Source organism: Pleuronectes platessa, chromosome 24, assembly GCF_947347685.1.
Source record: "Pleuronectes platessa chromosome 24, fPlePla1.1, whole genome shotgun sequence".
Taxonomy (NCBI): domain Eukaryota; kingdom Metazoa; phylum Chordata; class Actinopteri; order Pleuronectiformes; family Pleuronectidae; genus Pleuronectes; species Pleuronectes platessa.
Window position 1 is genome coordinate 8,955,923 of NC_070649.1, and position 23,841 is coordinate 8,979,763.

The following is a 23,841-nucleotide window of genomic DNA, read 5'->3' on the forward strand; positions in this document are numbered from 1 at the left end:
GAGAGAGAGAGAGAGAGAGAGAGATAGAGAGAGAGAGAGAGAGAGAGAGAGAGAGAGAGAGGTTTACCTATTCAATCATGCACTCAGTCAAAGTTCGTAAAATGTTCATTCTTTCAGCGTGGAAATGGAAATAAAATGGAAGAGGACAGAAATGGAAAAGTGAGACAGTGTGTGTCTGACAGAGGCAGAGAGAGAGACGGGATGAGACAGAGAGACAGTTAGAGAGAGGAAGGGAGAAGTGCCTCGGGCTGCGTTTAGTGCAGTTTGAATGGCTGAGCAGATGCATTAGAGCAGAAGTTCTTAACTCACACACACGAAAAGGACAAACACACACACACACACACACACACACACTGCAGGCCGGACAGTCCACTGCTGCGCCCTCTGTGTCTGAGCCGTCCGTATGAGACTGAACCGTTAGTGTGACGCATCTGTCAGGATTCTGAGGCCGAGTGAATGTGAAAACACTTTTCTCTCCATCTTGGCGCTCGCTTCTCATCAAACCGGAGCTTCTCTGAAACGCTTTTCCAAATGCATCCCTCGTGATTTGTAGGAGGGTAAAAGTTACTTTTCAGAAAGGTGTAAAAACAGTAAGATGTGTCAGTAAATCATCGGTAACATAAGAAATTTGTTTCCAGTATGGATAAAAGAAACATTAGAAGTGATCGCAGGAGGGAGAACAGAGCTGCTTTGTTGATCCATCCAGTGCAGCAGAACAGGTTTTTGTCTTTTGCCAACCATCCGAAACAACTCATGAACGTATGAGAGTCACACGCTGAGCTGAATCAGACAGATCCGGACACATCTCATCTCGTCTGACTTTATAACGGCAGAAGCGCTTGGTTCACTTGTTAGATAACGAGGCCTTTAAGGAGAGGCGGTGGACTAGTGGCAGAAAAACTTGGACTATGGGCAGAAAAGGTCTCTGGTTCGTCTCTGGTTCGACTCCACGGAGAAACAACAAAAAGACGAACCTGGATTGATCTGTCCAAAAATCCAAGAGGATTCTCCCTACCCTGTCTCATGCCCCTGAGCAAGGCACCTTACTCCCCCAACATCTGCTCCCTGGGCGCCGTACATGGCTGCTCACTGCTCTATGTGTCCTGCACCAGATGGGTCAAAAGCAGAGGTTAAATTTCCCTACCTGCATGAGTGTGCCTGTGCATGTGTGTGCATGTGTTTGGGACTAATAAATGCATCTTAATCTTAATCTTAAATATACAGGAACAGACCCATAACCCCATCCCCGATGTTTTTTTATATATTTTGTCCAGTGGTAAAGTTTATGAAAAAGTTTGCTCAAATAGTTCACATCCAATCAAAAGAGCACCAAGGGGATACAGGGCTGGATGTTTTGAGTGTTTTTTTGTGCTATTAATTTACATTAATAAATTAATATGCATGTTATTAGTTTTCAAAACAATAGGCAAGGCAAACTTTCACATAGGTAATGGTATTATTCCTAGGTTTCACTTCCGACATGTACATGAATCTGAATCAATCAGAATGTGATATGGGAAGCATCTTGAAGCTGTAGTAGTAGAATAATAATAATAATAATAATTCGATTAAGAATAGGTGTGATGCTTAGGGGTCATGCTTTTCCCGTCGGAGCTACATTCACAAAGTCATCGTTTGCAAGGCTGATGAACATTCTGCTCGTGGGAAAGGTGAAATGTATTCTGGGAAATGTTGTTTGTTTGTTTGTTGGAGCTCCGTGGTTTCCCAGTCTTCCCCATCATCATGCTGAAAGTGTCTTTGGCCAAGATACTGAACCCCGAACTGCCCCTCATAGACAACATGCTGCCCATAGATGCAATGTATGAACGTGTGTGTGAATGGGTAAATGGCAGCAAACTCACAGCTATTGTTTGTCTGTAAAAGGATGTAGCCTTCTTGATGCAAAGGATTAAGCAACTCGTGACCTAACTCCTGTTGAAGAAAATTAATGAACCAGATACACACAGCTCGTGTTACGCTTAATGTGAATAGTCAGGTGTGTCAATATTACTCTTAATTATTTACTATTCTGAGCTGTTTATTTGCCTGGCCATTATTGTTCAAGGCTTTAACCCGAACCCTGCTGCTAGCTGGATAGAGCTCTACACAGTTCCTCCCTGATCCTGATATTTAGATCATATTCAGCCTCATTGGTGTCTAGTTTAATTCAACAACATTTTCTGTAACTGTTTTTAAATTAGAGCCTATGTGTCAGTAAGTGCAGAGTGAGGCGTTAATCTGCAAAGGCCACTGATACTATCTGTGGCTGGAGGATTTAGAAGCAACAGGATTTCCTGTATATAAGGGTGTGAAGATGTCACACTAAGGGCCAAAAATGATATGTGGTCAGAGCTAATCAGAAAGTGTTGTTTTGAACTGACTCGAATGTGGGCTAAAAACCTGGCGTTCTTAGAGATGTGGGAGATGATCATATATTTTTGGACAGTCTCTCCCAGAGGACATCTTAGTCCTCCCTTTTTTCTCTGAGGTATATTCAGAGGAATTCAATTCTCAATTTGATTTGTAAATAGCCAAATCTCAAGGCACTTTCCATAGAAGGTCAGGACCTTAAAAATGTATAGAGAAATCCAACAGTTCCCACAATGAGCGACACTTTGGCAACTGTGAAGGGAAAAAAACGTCCTCTTTAACTGGAAGAAACCTCTAGCAGAACCAAACTCAATGTGGGCGGCCATCTGCCTCGACCGGTAAATAAACCTTAATTGGGTCTGCTCTAATGGATGACTAGTTGGATGAGTCCACTGGGTCTCCTTCCTGGTCGACGGGTCCACAGTGCTTAAGGTGATAACCTGATGCAGCACTGAGACACCCGTGAAACATCCTGATCAGATGCTCAAACAACCTCAACAGGCTGTTTTCAGGAAGTGTTAACAGGAAGTGCAGTTTCATCACATGCACTGTGCATAAACTGTGAAAATTGGCACAAAGGTAAGTACAGATGCCTATACAGCAAATTACATGTATTGGCAACCATCGGGTGGTTCACTTTGAAATTTGGTCAACACATGCCTTGAGCCCAGAGGATGAATTATAACAACTGATGTTTAGTTTGAGCATCACCCTTATCAGGCTCAGTTGTAGCCTACTTTGTGTTAAACGAACTTCAAACTAATTAATCAAAGCCCCATGAAAACCGAAGAATGAGGGTAGGTTTAGAATTCCAGGAAAGTCCATTCAGAAAATTTGCTAATTTAACATTCTAGTGTTTTTTTTACCAGTTCTTAATGGTTCATTATTCACACCCTCATACTGGAGACATAACCCTCTATACCAGTCACTATAGACTGCTACAAAAATCAATGATTGTTGGCCTACATTGTTTCTGACAGTCAGAGAATGACACTTCCAATCAACTAATTAACTATTAACACCCCTCAGGCTTCAGTTACTTTATGTCTTGTTTGCACGTATGCAACTCTTCAGTGTGTGTGTGTGAGTGTGTATGATTTTGTGTGTGTGTCTGTCTGTCTGTCTGTGTGTGTGTACGGACACGTTTGCATGCTAAGTAAGGTCGGAGACTCCAGAAAACACAAATGGATCATCAAAGTGGAAGGAGCCAGCAGAATCAGCCAATCAGACACCTTAAGCCCGACCACACGGGGTGCATACAGTCCCAAATGAGCCAATGAATAAATCAGAAGGCGTAATCGCTGGGTGGAATTTACAATACAGAATAGAAGGGTGCTAATGGGTACAGGCCACACACACACACACATGAAGACGACTCTTTGCATTCACTTGTTAACCACAATGTGGGGACAAATGGGGATGGAGGGAGGAAAGAGGGTGAGGAGGAGTTAGAAAAAGGGCGAGATGGCTCTTTGCATGACTTCTTCGTTAACCACAGGACTGAAGGGACCTCGCCTTGCCTCACACAGGACACCCATCCCAAAAGACTTCACAAACATACAGCCGCCATCTCGCCCATTAAGGCTGAAGGCGAACCAGTGTGGTCAGGAGAGAAATGGGTTGGGAACAGCGTAAAAGTGCTGGATGATCAGCGGCTTCATCGATCGCCAGATGGCTGTTTGCTGTTGGTGGCTTTGCGAAACTTCGGAGGCGGTTAAAGTCAGCGGGGAAGTGTAGCGAAACAAAGAGGGCGACTGAAAAGACGCACGCGCAACATAACTCTTTAAAATCCAGCAATGTCAATGTAACGTTGTCGTCATTTTGTGTTTGTTTGTGTCCATAGGTACAAATGATAATGTTGATGGTTTGTCTATGAAAGTCCATCTTAACATGTGCTTGCCACAAACACACACACACGCACACACGCACACACACACACACACTGAAGGGTTGGAATTGACAGAAGTAGCTGCGCATGGCTGCTGATAGTGGATTTGGTGGCACACTGTGGTAAGGTTTAGCTTTACCATTATTATGGGTCTGTGGCCTGGTTGGTGGTTTTCCTCACACACACACACACACACACACACTAAAACACACACACTAAATCACACACAAAATGGAAACTCCAACAGACACTCTGCTAATGCCAAAGACAAACAACAGATGCAAAGGACCAATCATATGCCCATTTTACCACAGTTGATATGGTTCCTTGGGGTCCTAATGAAATGTCTGTAACATATTTTGGTCAAAATAACACAAGGATCATTTAAAACAGCACCTTTTAACCCTGTCTAAAACAGCCCTCCTCAGATTGACCTGTTTTAAGTGCCCTGCCCCCCTCTCCCCCCTCCTTCATGAGATACAAGCACCCAGATTTTTAGCTATCCATTACCTCTGTAGAAATATGGCTACTGGAGACGAAGATACAATCTTGCATCCATATCGTTTTGAACCAGAGTCAGGTGGGCCGAAGCCTGGCTGCGAGAGCCCCAGAGCCCCAGCTCCCGAGCTCCCCAGCGCAGCCCCGCAGTGGGAGCAGTGGGAGCAGTGGGAGCTGGAGCTGGCGCAGCAGCATCCTTCCACACTGTTGAGTCAACGTTTAGAAGTTTCCCGGGGGATCGGCATGTTTATTCGCAATTAGATGTCTGACGGGTAGCAGCAGCGAGCTAACGCTAGCCGGGGAGCCTGGCCGTCTCTCCCCGGAGCCGGTGAGATGATGGTGGGGGGTGGTCCAAGGCCATGTAGCGAGACTCTCTACATGGGCATGGTTGGAACATGACGTATTTTTCGGTCGTAATCCCATTCGACACCATCTAGCGTATCGTTTCTGACATAGGGGAACCACAACAAATCGCGGGAGTTGTTTTTTTCCAGAGTTTTTGGGACGGTAGAAATGCCAGATACCCAAATTGACATTTAGAAGCACTACAAAAGAGGAATTTTCATAATATGTCCTCTTTAAGGTTTTAAAAGTGATCCCACATACAGAAAGGGGGGTTTACAGACAAACTCGAATCGATGTGTACATGGACGACATGATATCACATGTATCCTAATATTCATATATTTGGAAGGCTGCAAAACATTCTGATTTGATAGGATCCACATCTCTACCTCTTACAGAGCAGCCAATTAAAACGTGGAGACCACTGTTAAATCAAAGAGTTGTGTCAAGGATTACAGTGAATTTCCAAATATATTCAATGTCTTTCTTTTGTAAACAGTAATGGTGCATTCAAACAAAATGATTTGATCCTTTGGGAATTGGGTCCTAATGCAACCAGTGAATAGAACAAGAAGTGTTTAACACCTCTGGGGAGTTTTTTTTTGCTTTATACCTAAAAATTGCTGCACATGCTTATTAGCAAACATATTGCAGACAATCATGTAACAGTCTTTCACAGGATTCTGTTCCCTGACAGGAAACAAAGGATCCTGGTAAATCGGTTACATCTGCACCGAGCCTGAGAAGAAGTTCTGCCTGACAGACAAACTCTGGCGACAAATGACTTACTTTCCATTTCCACAAAATCTACAGCTACAAAACAACTACAATGAAGCTGAGCAAAACATCTCTTATACTTTAAACATATATGACAGTGAGACTGAGCACTAAGCAGTGTGTCCTCCCACAGTCTGACTGTAATGATGGAGTCAGACTCTGACTTTTAAAGGTGGATCAGGCATCTGCAATTAATTACTATATATTTCTCCTCCTGGGCAATCCGGTGGTCAAATGGCCCCCAGACGACTATGAAGTCTAAGTAGGTTTCCGTGCATTAATTATGTTTCTCTGTTCATGTACTTTTGATTTAATTATTCCCTGAAACATTATCTTTCAAATATAAAATATTTTCCGGGAACCAGAGCACATTTTCAATGTACGATAAATGTTAAACGTTTTAGTCCACTTCAAAATAAAAACTACAGGACTTATTACAATGTAGATTCTATTATGTTAAGTCAATAATGCAACGCTCATGGTGAATTACTCATCGTTCTATGAATGTATGGTGAATAGGAATCAAGAGCTGATTATCCATTGACAGTTTGTTTTATAAATAGTTTTCACCCAACACTGTCATAAAACAAAGTGGGACGGTGTGGGAATCTGAGATAAAACCACCAGCTGAGTGTTGATACTTTTTGCAGCGGAGAGATCAAACAGTAGACAGACATGGCCTGTGTGATGTGTGGCCAGATCTCCACATGGGAGCCACTGTGTGTCTGTGTGTGTGTGTGTGTGTATGTGTTTGTGTGTGTAGTAAAGACAAAAAAGACAGACGGACAAATAGGAGATGAATCCATAGAAGGCATTTGCTGCTCATTCCCATGCTTCAAGATGAGAGAGCCAGAGATCACAGCTGGACAAATGGACAGACACACACACACACACACACACAAAAACACATGCAATCCAGACAGAGAGACTTAAAATAAAGGAAACATCTCAACAAGACAATAGACAAAACGGAAGACTTAATTGAGACCTTATGAGACCTTTTATGTGTGCATTTGCGTGTGTGTGTGTGTGTGTGGTTCCAAAGCGCTGATTCATCATGATTATAGCAGACAGCTCCTCAGTGAGACTCTGGTATAAAATCTTACCGTTTAACGCACACTCTCACACATTCACCCACATTCTCTCACCTTCATCGGCAGTTGAGTACAAGGGAAACACAGTGTTGTAAATTTTTAGATCTGCTCTTCAACCGTTCTTTTTTTCCATGTAGCTATTTGCAGGGATGGAAACTTGCCACCGAAAAGAGACGAGTGTGAGAAGATTTGTGTGATGTCGTAGCTTCTGGCCAGAGGTTTGCTGAGGATATTGAAGGTCCCCAGAAGATGAGTCCTGATTATTGTGGCAACCCCATGCCCTTTGCAGATTTTTGTGACATTCACTGAATCTCTCATGAAAAAAAAAATCTGACAATATGCATCATAACCAGATGGGCAGATTACCAAGAATCGTACCCAGCTTGTTCATTTGAAGTGGTTACAGATGGATAACACAGATATTAAGAGGTTAAGACATCTTTTACTTCTTCCCATTGGTAACCAGTGGCCTCTTACTTCCTCTTTCTTGAAAAAAGATTTCTTATTCTGTCACCATCAAAGTTGTAATAATAAAAACAAAACAAATTTATAGTGACCATGTCACTGACACACTGGCCCATATTCTAATCCCCACCCCTGGGTGTGAATTTAATACATCCCTGCCTTTATGGACAGCTGGCAGAACCTTATTTGTACTGAATGCTTACACGTGATATATCAATATCTACCTCATAATTTCACAAACATCTGTCTGCAGCTGTTGGTTAAAACTCGCAGCCAGATCAATTGATCATTTGAATATTTTTATGCAACTGTATCGGACTGATACAGACTTTCCGAGGGGCTGGTCTCCATCATGGCAGCAACACTTATGTAATCATATCCCTCTTTAGCAGTTCCTCTACAAAGTAAAACTTCAATGTCTTTCATTTCAATGGGATTTATTTTGAAAAGTCTTCTCAAATAGCTGACATGCAAGGTATGATAAAATAGTAGTTAAACAGTAGTTAAAAAAATGATTCAAACTTATATATGAGACACACATGTAAACAATAATGAAGCTAAGTCATTGTAAGACAAATATTGACTATACAATCTTGACCGCAGACAAACCAGGTAAGATGGACACAAAATGTTCGTTTATCCCTCTGCACCATAGACTGTATGTAAAAAGCCCTGTTACAATGTATTGGAGGCTTGTTATGTTTTAATGATTGGCATTAATGCTAAATAATAAGGAATAAAGTGGCTCTGGAGCGTTGCCACAAGTAGGTTTAGAAAGGGCTCTGATTTTCCTTCTCTGATTTTATTTAATTTAAAAAAGATCATTACGTGGCTGTTTAGTCATATATTTCATTGAATTGTCTTTAAATTAAAATCCTGTGTAAAAATCACTTTATGAACTTATTGTTTAATAACTGTGTTGTTTCTGTTGGAGGGAGATTTGCTTCCCAACCCTTTTCTCAGTTGGGCCAGCTGATCCCAGGAGGATACACATGGGGAAAAGTGACCATTCAGACTTGTCACCTCTGCTGTGCAACATGCACAGTCACCCATTGAGAAGCAGTTGCAGACTAAACTGAATGGAGAAGGAGGGGCTTCTGGTAAGACAACAGTGCTAATTTCTCATAAGTCCTTCCTCTCTTTCATTTATCCCCTTTTTTCCGTCTGTCTCTCTGACTTCCCAACATTAGCGGCATACTGGAAAACACATTTCTATCTTCGTGAAAGCTGTGTGTGGGAATCAAATGGCAGGACTCTGCTCTGGCCTATCTTTGGAATAATTTTCCGTTTTATGGTATTTTTTTTAAAGAACCAATCTAAATCATGCATTTCGGCACCTAAATCTTCATGTTGCATTATTTTGCACTTCATGATATTCTTCTTCTTCATTCAGTGTAGTGAGGTAAAATGTATTTGTTGAGGTAAAGGTGTTGGATGGGGCTGTTTCATTTTTTATACAAAGATATGAGTCTGACTATTTTTTAAAGGTTCAGCGTGTAGAATTTAGTGACATCTAGTGGCGAGGTTGCATGTTGCAGCTGAATACCACTCACCTCCCCCTCACCCTCCCCCTCCTAACAGGCAAGTCGTAAAAACAGAAGGATTGTTTTATATTCAATTTCTACCAATATCCCTCTCAACTAAATCTTACACACTGGACCTTTACATGCAATGTGGAAGCAACGCTTAAACACCTGCTTCGTTGAATTGAACAAATATAGGATTGTCAAAATTGTCAGTTTCGGAAAGCTATTACAATTTGCCATCTCTACTGATCTGACAACACTTGGCATGCAGTTAGTCAATCTTCTCCCATCTGGTTTCGGTTTCATTTTTTTTTTTTCTGTTGTTGCACTTCAGCAGAACACATCCTGTGAAGGTATCTGCTGCAGGATCCTTCTCTACTCTTGCAAAAATCATACTCGTTTCCTGTAGCAATCTGCTCAGGTCCAATAACAAGAAAACATCTAAACTCCACATGCATGAATTATTTCATTAGAGAGAGATCCAAGACCCGAAATGTGGTGGAGGACGCAATACTGCAGAGTAAAAGAGACTTATTGTGTTGCCTGTATTTAATTGAGTCACTTTAAAGTTAGTTTTATCTCCCCTAACCCTGTTGGGCGGTTGACCAATCCTTTATACTCTGTGTGAGATCTAATTTATTAAGTTAATCTTTGAGGTACTTCACGCTATCCCACAACAGAGTGGTAATCTTTGACCTCACAGTGTCTTTCTGCAGATCCGATAAACCATTTTCATCTCTCCTCACACTGTTGTTTTTCTCCAAATCGTTTTATTTTGTGAATGTAAACACACACACACACACACACACACACACACACACACACACACACAAACACACACACACCAAAGCCACAGCCACAAACCAAGCAGAGCTTTACAATATATAACCACAACAGAGGGTAGACTGGACTCTCTCTCTCTCTCTCTCTCCCTCTCTCTCTTTCTCTCTCTCTCTCTCTCTCCGTGTAGTGTGTGCATGACACAGAGATAGAGTAGTGGCGTGTGTGGTTTACCAGACTGGCTAACCAATACACTGTGAATGCAAAACTGGATACCACCCCTCTCTCTCTAACAATTCATCTACCTAAGTTTATACAGTTAAATCACGAGAAATAAACTATTTGCATTGAACATCTACTATATCAGTGGTTTCTAGTGTGTACCCCGCCGATCGGCCAATGTCAGCTGGGATCGGCTCCAGCCCCCGCAACTCCTCATTGGATAAGCAGTATAGATAATGGATGGATAGATCTGCCATATCTATGCAGCTGTTATCCCGCTCAAGCTCCGAGATAACGTTATCTACTGCCTTCTGCTTAGAAGTGATGAAATAAGAGAGGAGAGCAACTAACTCTGATATAGTCTCCTGCTTGTGTTTGATATGAAGGGGTTGGCACAGAAAGAAGACTGCATCAACTGTGAGCGTAGCTAGCACTCATTCTCTGAAGGACTAATTGGGCTGGGTTTCATTTGTTACGAAAGCGTCGCTGCACCTTTAACGTTCCACTGAACCCTGTAGTTGATATGAAGCAACAGTATTGCTCTGCTGTTGTGTGTGTGTGTGTGTATGTGTGTATGTGTGTGTGTGAGTGTGAGAGGGCTTGTCTTTTTTAACGGTCGCTCTGTCGCACGCATCCTCCTCGCTTCCTTCTTCCTTCATTATCTTCTCGGTCTGTTATAGCACACACACACACACACACACATAACAGACATTTTGAAATAGTGAAACAGCTTCTGTTAGTTAAGCAGGATTGAGTAAACAGCACACTTTTTGTGCACTTTTCTTCTGAACTGGCAAGATGCTGCACAAAAGCATATGTGGTTATGATTTATTAATTATTTCTTTCACTTCTTTTGGTTGCAAACATTTCCCGACACTAAGCTCACTTCATCAGCACAGCCATTACTCTCCAGAATTGCACTAATATGCACTATTTATCTACATGCAACAATATATACATATATAATAAAAAAAGTTAATAAATAATAATAAGATATAATACTGATAATATTTTATTATGTCATAAAAAAGCACTCATGAGAAATTGTGCTTACAGATACACAGATTAATGATATAACTGAGAAATTAAAGTGTCACCAACCAGCTGAAGCATTTAACAAACTAATGAATTTGATGAAAATGCATTATTGTATTTTATTATTGTTATCATTGCATTCCATTATCGTATTTATTCCTGACATTTTATCAAATGAATTTATACTGTGTTCAATTGAGACTTCAATAAAACAATGGCTTACCCCTTTGAATTTTTTTTTTTTTATTGCTGTCTTAAACAATATGATTCTGTACATTTTATGGTCAAACTAGATCTTATCCATCATTCCAGAGGAGAGTTTAAATTAGAGTCCAACATCAGCTTGATAATATGAGAGTAGTGCTGCCCTGAATGGAAGTGGCCTAATACCGGCCCTCCTAGTTCACAAGTGTGCTTTGACAGTGCAATAAGTTATGGATGTGAGAAAGTTCATTATGTCTCTGCTCCGCGGACACGTGAGTGATGTCTGGACGCGGGGACATGCCAAGAGTCAGCATCACCTCTTTTAAAATCAGCCTGAAGCAGACCTGTAGAGTTTCCTCTGTTAAACTTTGCCTCCTACTGATAACACTCACACTTTCTGCCTCTGTGCAACTCACACACACAGACACACACGCACACACACACACACAACAGGTGTAGCCTCCAGATAACCAGAATCAGCTCTGGACAGGCGCGTACAATGTGGCCCGAGAAAGGCGAACAATGTGGACAAGTGGAAAGTGGCTGGTGAAGCAGGCGGGCCGATGGGTTTCGATCTGATGAGTGGTGTAAATTAAGAGTGACAGAGAAACCACAAAAACAAGCTTCAAAGCACTTTTGATATATGAAGCGGAGGGAGGGGAACAATGCAGTTTCGACGCTCACGTTTTTTGGAAACGCACAAAAACAACTTGAAGTGGCTCTCGTTTTCAGACAAGCGTCCGAGATATATAGACTGGGAAAGGAGGGATGGGGAAAAGAGGGAGGAGGTGAGGTGAGGAGGGAGGATGGATGGAGAGGATGGAGGAAAGAGTTGAGAATCATGGATTATTGAACAACATGTAGGTAATGAGGAAACAAAGTTCACATGAAGCAGCGATCAGATCATAATGTGGACTCTGAGACACATATTCATAAAATCATATCTGATACAATGACACACATTTTTCATACCAATCGCAGTAACAGTCAGAGCAATAATGTGCATTAAACACACACACACACACACACATACACGCACACACACACACACACATACAAGGAGTGAGCTGATAAAGCCGCAGTGTGTCCGTTAGATTTGATCCGAGACTGCAGGACACACTGACAGACACATGTCGATCTAAAGAACACAGCAATGTGTGTTCAGCAGCGATGACTGGTCGATGACATGACCAGTGACCGACGACCACTGGGACAGCAGGAGATGAAAATCAGAGGTGGAAGTCAAATTGATTCCGGACACCTCGTGGGTGGGCCGCACGTGATTTGATCAGCTCATGCGATTCAGAGTTTACAACTTGGATTACAAACCCACAAAATCTGTCACGTCTGGCAGGTCCCAGCGACTGACAGGGGAAAGCAATGCACCCGTATAAGGCAGGCAGATGACGTGTGCATGTGGCAACCATGTACCCACTACACGCAGGAGGGACACACGGGATCTGATGTCTCTTAGCGTGTGCGGCATAGGCAGTTACAGTGTTGCAGAGGAGGGAAGGCCCACGCTGACACACAACATGCACAGACAAGTTTACTTTGGTCAATTGTGAGGACATTAGATAGACATACGTATATTGATATCCTGGAGACTTAACCTTCACAACCAACTTCAATATTTGCCCCATGAGGTGGCCAATGAAAAACAAACACCCACATGCACTCTTACAAAGGAATAGCAGGAGCACCTTGATTCCCAAGATACTGAATCCCAAACTGCAACAGCAATACTAGAGATATCAATGCAGTCCATTTATGCTCACCTTTAATTAATGTTAGCATGCTTACATCTGCCACCTAGAACTAAACAGAAAACAGATGAGGCTGATGGGAATACTGAACTAAACAAATAAAATGTCTGGCTTGATAATAGCACGAGATGAGAAGACATCATAAGGAAACAGTTGCATTGTATACCCTGAATGTTTGGGCCTTATTCCACTTTGAACTTTCGATTACACAAAAACTATGTTAAAGGGGAATTTAGGTGGCCAACACAATCAGCCGACAACATCCAAACTATTTCTTGGGGTAAAAAGTCCATAGCTTATTTACATTTATATTCTTGCATGCTCAAATGTCTTATCCCTTGTATTGTAATTTTCTACTATCGCTTTCAGTTTCCTCTCCTGTCATATTCAGAACTGTATTCATGGTTCTTCTGATGTTGCTCATCACCTTCTCCACATGAATGCACTTGCGGCTGGATGAGAAACCCCAGGGTTAACTGAGGCCGTTGATAACCAGTTGAGTAGGACAGGTTATCAGAACATCACATCTGAAAGCACATCCTGGATAAGTTGAAGTTGCCTCGCAGTACACGTGGTGTGTTATTCTGTGTGCTCTGATGGAGCGACAACTCTTGCTCTTAAACTGTCATCTGGGTGCGAGGAGCTTTTGTGTCAGCAACACAAGTTCCATTTATAGAAACAGCAGCAACATGCGATGATGCTGTCGACGGCCTGAAAACACCGCGGCTAGGAGTTGTCCTGTGAAGCTTGTAAAACACCGAGAGGCTGGAAAAAGGAACGTGGATAGATATTAAAGAGTCACCTAAACTTTTCCTGAAAACTTAAACTGAGTAACTTGGATTTATATTTATGATGTTTATCCATTTCATCGCCATCAGTTTTAGGCGTCTTTCTGCCATTTGATAGTAGCGATTTTTCGTAGAAGTAAAAAGGACACGGTATCACAAGTACTTTTACATTTCTTTCACGAACTGCGACTTTATCCTATCAGCATTTCATCAGTGACCTGGTTTAGCAAAATGCACATATTGTGCGAGTTATGGGCGATGGCACTGCTGATGAAGGAGTCTGTGAAAATGCAAACCGTGATGTCAGAAGTGTGAAGCGGTCGTGAAAAAGTGCACTTTTCTGTGCAAACTGCTTGATGTGCTGAAACAAGAATTGACAGGAAACTCTCTCTCTCTCTCTCTTTCTCTCTCTTTCACACACACACACCCACACACACACACACACACACAGAGGAGCAGTCACAAAGTGTTCTCGAGAATTTCCGCTGCAAAGACAGCCACCGCTGGAGACGTGCATCACAACATCAGGTTTCAGGAAATGCATCCTCTCAGACTATCTATTGTATCAACCCCTGCTGTAATGATATTAATTCAATTCAACAGCTAAAAGATCTCAAAGGAGATTATTATCAAATCGTAGATGAATCCAACACGTCTCATGTTACAGCGCCGTCCATGTTAACTGTAATATAATCAATACGTTAAGAAGCGGAGACTTTGATTTACCCATGTATGGATGCCTTGTTGTGTTATTATCGTATAGGTACAAGGAATAATAGGAAATACATGGTCTGTATGAAGTGACAGTATGCTGGCTAACTAAGTATTTATTTTTATTTTGTTTAAGTGTTTCTTGGTACTTGATACTGCACCAGAAGACGCTGACTGAAATTTGGAGTTAGCTTTAGATGTCTAGTGCTCCACCATGCTGGGTCTGTACTTCTTTGTTGTTAGGCAGACTGTGCACTGGGATTATCATTGAATGAAGCAAATGAAGATGATGTGTGTAGACTGGAAAACCAAAACAATGAGCTAAAGCTAACGCTCTGCAGAGCTGAGGTACATCGCAGAGCTATTAATAATCCTCTGTGAGTTCATCCTGCAGGTGACACCTTTCACAAGTCCCATTGATCAAGTGTAAATATATTAAATCATATCGATCCATTCAGCGTTTGATCAATAGCGGCAACTCAGCAATGAGCTTGACAAGCTAATCTTCAAACTAAATCATCTATTATTCCACTTGTTCCTCCCCAAGAGTGGTAATGACACAAAAGCTATATTGAGTGTTCAAATCCGATGCAAATGTTTTCTATCGTCCTGAAATCAGCATGCACTGAAGACGTTCTCGCTCAGCTCCTCTTTGAAAATACAGATGTGCAGAACTTTGACTTCATTATAGTTCCTCTTGTGCCCATGATGTAATAGTCCCCATGGACACCAACTCAGGTTCCTGCACGTACAAGTCGGTAATAACGGTAAAGCTGATTTCAGACATGCACTGAACTCAGGAGCTCCTCCGCACATTCTCTGGAGGAGCTGTATGAGTGAACGCAAGTCTCAGAGTGAGAGCCTCCCGACCAAATGTCCGAAGGTGATGTCGATGACATTTCAAACATGCGACAGACGCAACAATGAAAGAAACTACGAGAAAACGAATTGCTTCAGATGAAAAGCAGAGGCACCAAAGTGGCTGACACAGATGCAGATGTCTAGATTGCGTTTGGCGATAAGGTCCAATGTCAGTTTCGATGTGTGGCAAACAAAACCACATGATCTCCACAGCGGAATTACTAGGTTACATCCTGCCTCCGCCTGCTGCACCACCCGTCACCGCAGATTTCTGTGCTGTGAACACATCTCAGCGGAGAATCTCCGGCTGTGTCGTTCAGACCAAATTATCCGGATATCCTCCGGAGGATGTGTCCGAAAATCAGCCTATGTGCGAGTGGTTGGGGATCATCCCTCTTCACACACTCAAAACATTATTAGATAGGTGGATCATAGCAGCAACTCATCATCAGAAGACGTGGCTTATTGGTTGAGTAACACGGAGACAGCCGGTGCTGGGAAAATGAAGCAGGCGTGTGTAGTCATTCACCCAGCTGCTGGTTGATGAACCAGGAAGGAATGCCTGCTACATTCCTCACTCTCCTTCCTCCTGTCAGTCTCCCTTATTAGCTGGGGGGGGCCGTGAGGGAGTTGGGGGTAAAAAGGTTAATGGTATGTTCACTGCTTCAGAGTGCTGTTTTTTTTTTGACCATTTAACAGCACTTTTTCTATAAGAACGGCACAAGTTTGGGTTCAGTATCTTGCTCAAGGACACTTGGGCATGCAAAGTTGGGATCAAACCACTGAACTTCTGATTGGTGGGTGACCCTCCGTCCCCTGCTTCCCAAAAAAAGCAGCAGGTAATCTCGACGGGTCATTGGTAACTTTGTTAGAATCAGAGAAGTAAATAAGGTCTTAATTAAGGAAACAACTGAACCACAATGGTAATAATTACAAATTTTACAACTACATTTTCCTTGCAATTGCTTTCTCTCATTGGGGATTTTGACATTTGTTAGATTTCTTAGTTCATAACGTAAGGTGGGCACCAGACTCCAGATGCTGAGCCCCTAACAATCAAACCCCATCATATATTAAAGATAAAATTATGTAAACATATTTTGATCAAGCCACAGGACTGAACAAAGCAGCAAAAAAACACAGTTGCATCCACACAAAACACACACACACACACACACACACACACACACAGAGCAAGAATAAAATGAACTTACCTCGTACAAAAGCTGACTGATTGGAGGTCAGAGACTCAAGGACACAATGCCATTAATACACTTCCTTTCCACCCTTCTTTTTATCTGTAAATCAATTTAAAGAATACATGCACATAGTCAACACACACACACACACACACACATTAGAGTTAATAGAGGTCCTCCAAAAACCTGGAGGATAACGTCAACATATGTGTGTGTGCGTTTTTTTTTTGTGTGTGTGTGTTTGAAGGAATGCATGTAGATATAGCTCATTGGATTCTCAACGGCGTTAATAAGCATTGATTAGGGCATCGTACAGTTTACAACTCACACAAAAGTACAGCTATATCAACTTACGTGCACGCATAGCAAAAAATACACAATATAAATATATCATGTATGATATTTTCTATCACCTAGATAGTGTGTCATCGTCACCGAATAATAAGGTAATTTCCTGTTTGTGCTTTTTGAGGTTTTGAAAATGCCAGTGACCTGAGGTGCAGTGATAATGAATAGTTGAAATAATGTGAGTTCAATCGGACAGCTCACATTTGAAATGTCTATTGCAGCAGCAGAACATATAGTTAGTGTTTGGCATCTAGCCCCCCCCCACAGTCATAGCCCACAGGTGGATGCTGGGGTGGTGGAGGGACTTACTCATCCTGCAGCAATGCTGACACAGCAGCAGCAGCGAGGGGCAGGCAAAGGGAGGGATGGGATAAAAAATGTGTGGGTATTATAGAGGATTGTGGAGAATGAGGTGTGTCACATGAATGGAGCAGCAGTTTGAGTTGGCTGTCTGAACAAGCAAGGGTTTTTAGCTGACATGGGGAATACCCAGCCAGAGGCCGTGTCCATCGAGAAATTAGCCAAATTCACGATTGTCGGAAGTGTTCAATGTTTCCTGGAACACAAACTGATAATATTTCAGTTTGACGCGGTTGCTCACAGTTCAACACTGCGAGTCCCCTGGGGAAAAAATTGGAGGGAACTCTGCAAACAAAGTATTGAGCCTATGTAGTAGATGTGTTGAGTATGGCGGTTGGCAGGAAGGAATGAATGAGTGATGAAATGATGCATCCGCCTCTCATGGTCCGTTTATTTAGAGTGAACACGTAGAACTGAATGTGGGTTAGATTTCTCTTTATCAATTTCGATATTTAATGTTAAACCTTGTGTTGAAAGCAGTAAAAGTTTAAATACAAAAAATAGTCTGCAAAGTACATGTTTAAACTTAATTAGAACATAAATACTGAAGGGGAGGAAAGTGTGGTTGTGGTATTCTTACCCCAGCAGAGGTGTCCCAGTCCTGGACAGAGGTCGCTGTCAAAGATCTCTGTGATTTCTCCCGTCGACCACTGTGTTAGATAAATCCACAGACCTTTCTCTGCTTGTGGTGTCTTTCTCTGCCCTATTCACTATTCACGGTTATTTTCTGCTTCCGCTCTTTCTGTGGCCACGCGCATCTTCCTTTATCTCTCGGTGCGCTTCATGACTGCCTCTCTCTCTTGTTTTGGTTTGCGGTTCTCCGAATCCCCTTGCTGATGACTCGTTGTCTTTCGGAGTTGACTCTCTCCCTTCACATTTAACGTTACTGACCAGGGATAGTCTTTCTGTCCAGATCAAGAGCCACCTAGTTTGGTTTCTGTTAATCCAGCATTGTGGCTTTGGTGTGTACGTGTGTGTGTTTGTGTGTGTGGATTGTGTGTGTATAATCAAGCTAACCACCTGCCCCCCTCAGCCAACAGTTTTCACTGAGGAAGTAGCTGTGGTTAGAGCGAGCAAAAAAGAGGGTGAGGTCGTTGCGGTGTGTGCTTCTGAGCGCCTAAAAGTGCGTTTGTGGTTTGTGTGTGTGTGTTTGTGAGTGTGTGTGTGTAGCAAGGGTTAGAGAGGGTGAGCGAACCACCTCTACTCACTCCTGCAGCAGTGAGGCTTGGTGGTCAGGCTGTTAAACACCTTTGACCTCTAGTGTGTGTGCGTGTGTGTCTGTGTGTGTGTGTGTTTGTGAGTTTTAGAGAGGGAGAAAAAGAGACCATGACATGAGAGCTTGACATTGTTAATATACTATAAGTAAAAGTCATTTTTTCAGTCTCCCACGTTTATTAAAGTTTTTGATTTGTTTGAATACAATTTCCCCCCCAAAAAATAAGAACAAATTTATTTCCTATTCCTGGAGAAAGTTTTTATCTGAATCCATCGCCTGGATTTTTTGGCAGGCTCCTTTAGTGTGATAGTGTGTTATTACATGTTTATAACATGTTTTAGTTTAAGGGTGCGTTAACAACCATTTTCAAATTGGTTTGGTTGGAACCTACAGACTTTAGAGTTAAATTTGAACTTTTGTGACAGGCTGGAAAAGTTGCCCTCTGGAATCAACGGACTAAAACTTTAGTTTGAGCAAGAGGTGGTCTTGGTCCGGCTCAAACAAGAAACCTAGTGTTTAAATAAAACACTGGGTCTTTCTTCCACCCTGAAATAACAGCTTCAAAATCATTTGGATGATAACTCCGGATGTAACTCCGGAGTACCATGGGGGAATATTACAACCTGTTTTACGGCATATGTCACATGCAAACAGCCAGAGCTAGCTAGCTATTAGAGACAACTGCCTCGGGATTTCGGTGCGGACATCGTGGCAGAGCAACCGAATAAACCAAAGAGGACATTGTCGGAAGAGAAGTAAGAAGAGGAGAAAGTGACAGACAAGAAAACAAGTAAGAGTGAATATCAAATAGGGATGAGCGAGTACAGCATTATCTGTATCTGTATCTGTATCTGTTAACCATATGAATTATCTGTATCCGTATCCGTACTCGGAGTGGGCGGGGCCTAACCCGGAAGTGGGTGTGATTTAACCCGGGAGTGTGTGTGTGTGTGTGTGTGTGTGTGAGTGTGTGTTTGAGTGAGTAAGAGAGAGACATAGAGAGAGAGGGGGAGTGTGTGTGTGTGTGTGTAGCTTAATTTGTAATATTTTTTATACCACTACTACCTAGAATGTGTCAGACACTCAGTGCGTGAAGTAAAATAAAACTGGTTAGAGCCAACTGACGGTTTAAAAAAAAAAAAAACTTTTCCAACGACTGGCAGAGAGAGGGAGAGAGAGAGAGTGAGAGAGCGTAGCCAGACGCTAGAGAGTAGTCAGACACTTAATGCGTGAAGTAAAAAAAAAAAACTGTTTAAAAAAAAAAAAAAAAAAAATCTCCGACAGGCAGAGACGCAACGCGAGTCGCTTTCTACCAGCACCACGTCTGAACGAACCCACGTTTAACAGAACTCTACTGGTTAATCAGTAAGTACAAACTGAAATAAAAACAAACTTCAAGCTGAAGAAACCCTAAACGTTAACGGAAAAGACCCGCGAACCTGAGTGACTGAGAGACAGAGAGCTGTTCTGTGAGTGAGTGAGCAGAGCGGTGTGTGAAGGGGAGGAGCGCTGTGACGCTGTGTGAGGATTTTCATTCAGTCCGAGCACAGATATTGACTCTTATTACTCGTATAATACTCGTGCTCGGCAAAAGTGCTTTATCCGTACCGGATACTCGTTTCAGCCGAGTATCCGGCTCATCTCTAATATCAAAGCATATTTCATTCATTGGCGAGAGCTAAAAGTGGCCAAAGGCTTTAGGACAAACTAGCATTGTTGTTGCCTTACCTTGCCCTGTTCTGCTTGCTGGACATTGAGCTGTGTAAGTCGTCGACTCACTAGTTTTAACCCATTTCCAATTGAGATTTACTTTAGTAAGTTAGCCAAACAATTTGATTAATTTGAAAACCAGGTTTGCCACTTGCTAGCTGTCTTAGCTTGTGTGCCACTCTCTTACTCCGATTTGAGTGTGGGTAATGTGCAAACTGGCAGACCGCAAAAACCCTATCAGTCAAAATGGATCTTTGACCTCTGAGGTGGGTAGGTATAAACATATATATATATATAAAGGCTAGGTGTCTCGGCCAATCGCGTAGAACGTCCGCACATGGCGGCCATCTTGCCACAGTGGGCTCGCTCACCCATAAAATTGTGTTGTAGTTGTACGTACTTTTTAAATAACCATAGCTAAATTTTCAACCGATTTTTAAACGGTTTGGTTTGTTATAAACGTCAGAGATGTAGTTATGACACTGCATACTTATGAATAATTATGTTATTTTCTAAAACATAGAATAATGTTCTTTATAGGTACAAGATTTCCCTTTACAGATATTTATCAAGAATTATTTTATTTTATTTTATTTAAAAAGTACATGTTCCACTACCAACACAATGTTATGGGTTGGCGAGCCGCCTGTGGCAGGATGGCCACCATGTGCCGACGTTCGACTCCGTTGGCCGGCAACGCGGACAAGACATCTAGCCTTTATTTATATATATATATATATATATATATATATATATGGGTATAAACAACATCATCTTTAACAGTCTATGATCCAAAACAAAGTCCCTGATAACTGCTGGGCATCGTTTTTTTGCCATTTAAAACATTATAGAGGAATAGCAAAGAATTCTGCAGGGACAATGCGAATGTTAAACATCTGCTTGTTAAGTATCTGTGATCAGTCTTTCCAGTGGAAGGTTAATGGAGTGGAAAGGCAGATACAAACAGACACACGCCCACAAGCAACTTGACCCTCAAGTTCACGCCCCCTTTACGCCCGAGCACCTGCACCGACACACTTCTACCTCACCTTAACTCCACCTCTGCCACCTCGACCCACTCGCACAAACAATGTCAGGACAGCTGCTGCCCCACCTCAGCAGGTTTGAGTTTCTGACACACCCTGACCCTAAGAGCAGCCTACACACTCGCTATTTACTGTGAAACCACAAAAACACTTCATGAAAGGCTTCTTTTTTAGTTTTTTACACTGGTGACACCCATATGCACACGTGTTCTTTGTTAAGTTGTTTTGCGCTTAAGATCCAAAAAGAGCGGTATCTATAAAAAGTGCTTACTTTTTTTTCTTTTTTGGGGGGGCGGGGGAAAGAGAGTTTTCCTTCTTTCTGCAGCATAGACGTTTGCTCAGCCAATCAGATCAGGATCAGGTACCCAAACCGCCAGGACACAAGATACTTGAGGGCCGGGTTGGTAAACACACTAGAAGATGTCCTACTGTGTGTCCTGAGAGAGCGCAGTGGGAGACTGGTCACCCATGGACCTCTGACCTCTTACAGACACAACATGACCTCCAGCTGCAACTTCCTGGGCCATGATCGGGTCAGACACTGACATAGACAGCTACTAGTAGCCTCTTTTACACAGCCCGTTCAAGGCGGCAATGCGATTTGACTAAACGTCCTGACCTACAGATATTCATGGTCCCCACAGGAAGAACCGTTACCTGTAACATTGCTTTCAGGGAAATGTCTCAAAGGCTGCTAGATGTATTGTCATGAAATCCAATGTGAAGATTCATGTTGTCCTAAGGATGCAATGAATTCACTTCAGTGATCTTCAGAATTTTCATCCGGCTCAACGATTCAGGTTGTCCAATAATTTGACTTATGAGCAAAAACCTGCAGAAGTAACCAGTCTCCTTTTTAAGGTCAGTTGTAAACTTGCAGGTTTGTTCATTAATGCCAGACTATTGAAAATGAGTTGTAAACATGTAGTTATAAAGACTCAAAATGCTTATAACAGGTTATAACACTTGAATGACCTGCCAGGATTTAAACGATTTAACCGTGATTGTCTTCAAAAATCATTTCATGTGCAAACAAGAGTGAGGAAATAAGAGTGAGGCCCCATCACAAAATGAGAGCATCACTCAACTGCAAGATGGGAAACAAGGCACCGTGAACAGGATTTCAGTACAAACAACTATTCCATTCAAGCCGGGTACCGTCTTGCCGTTAAACGCAAAACATGGCTGAGAAACTTGTTTTTTGTACCGTATAAAACAGGTTGTGTAGTTTAATTCATGGGGAATGTGAACAATAACTCCTGTGATTAACAGCCTTAAAGATATTCCAGATCTTCCTGACATTTGAACAAACCTGAAAGGAAACACAAAAAGAAGAGAAGTACCTCTTTTTATTAAACTTTTTCCATCCTGCTGCCTCTGCTTTCCCTCCCCCTCTTTTCCTCCCTCCTTCCTCCCCTCTCTTCATCCTCCTCTACACCCCACAGAGCTCCCACGACATCAAACCCCATCATGTCTAGACCCTTCGTGTGTGTGTGTGTGTGAGAGTGTGTGTGTGGCCAGGTCACTGTGTGTGTTCTTACCAGCTGCTAAAATACAACAGTTGAAGTGGCCTTTGAATTTGTCAACAAACTAAACCTCCAAAAAAAAGTGGATTAAAAAGCTGGAGTCTGGATGATATCCAATGGCAGTCTTTCTGTGTTGCCTGCCACTCACATAAAACAGACTGCCTACATGAATTGCCTACATGGCCAGACTTTGAGTCATCACACTGGACTCACTCATGTGCTTTGAGCATCAGTGAGACGAAGCCCGCTGGCTCCATAAAAATGAAGAGTATGATTCCTGTGCAGCTGTCTGTAAACGTTAGAAAGGCCTCCTCAGTCTATGCTCGGCCAACTTCAGAGCTCAAATGACCATTACAGGATAAAGCAACTTGCAAGAACACATGAGTCAATGTGCTACACTGTAACACATGTCGTTTAGTTCAAACTAAGAAACTAAAGGTCACCTGCTGCCTTCAAAATCGCTGGATCTCAACGTGAAGATAAGCTTTGTTTCCATTCAGATACTTAAATCCTTATTATTTGCTGTTGAAACTTCCCTCGGGGTAACTTGACATTCACTTCCACATTGTTTGAATGCATAATTTCAAGTCAAGGCAACTGATGTTTCACTCAACAGGGATGGCACCCCCCATTCCCTTTTTCTTTTTTTTTCATAATGTTTTGCAGATATCAGTTAAATGAATGTTGATGACCTGAGTTTACTTAACTTTATCATGTTTTATAGGTAAAATGTAGAGAAGAGTCATTAGAGCAGTGGATTTACTGTATATTACGTTAATTTCAGCCTCCAAGTAAGACTACAAAATGCAAAAGTGCCAAGCATCGAACTGACTTATGAATTAAATATGTCATTTGTAAGACAAGGAACATGTTAATTATTCTTTTTAACTCTACACAGTCCTCTTTTACTAAGCATGGTCTAAGTAACTGTTATTTATTAGGTCTTGCCCCTGTATACTGTGTTATACATTTCCACTTTGTCAGGGTGAAAAGCAGCTACTACAACCAGTGCAGACATTCTTTATTAAGGCATAAAGCACGGGTTGTTAATCTGGACATATATAATTGTAATACATTAGAAAGGACTATTCCAGAAACAGCTTACC

General features: G+C 42.0%; 1 protein-coding gene across 2 annotated transcripts in view; it reads right to left on the reverse strand.

The window, feature by feature from the left end:
* Nucleotides 1-18,283, reverse strand: part of runx1 (RUNX family transcription factor 1) — a 50,021-nt gene extending 31,738 nt beyond the window's left edge. For both annotated transcript variants that reach the window (XM_053417046.1, XM_053417044.1), the window contains exons 1-2: nucleotides 17,818-18,283; nucleotides 16,545-16,628 (exon numbers count right to left, since the gene is read on the reverse strand). The gene's annotated coding sequence lies outside the window, so the exon portion shown is untranslated. The remainder of the gene's footprint in view (nucleotides 1-16,544; nucleotides 16,629-17,817) is intronic.
* Nucleotides 18,284-23,841: the final 5,558 nt, after the last annotated feature.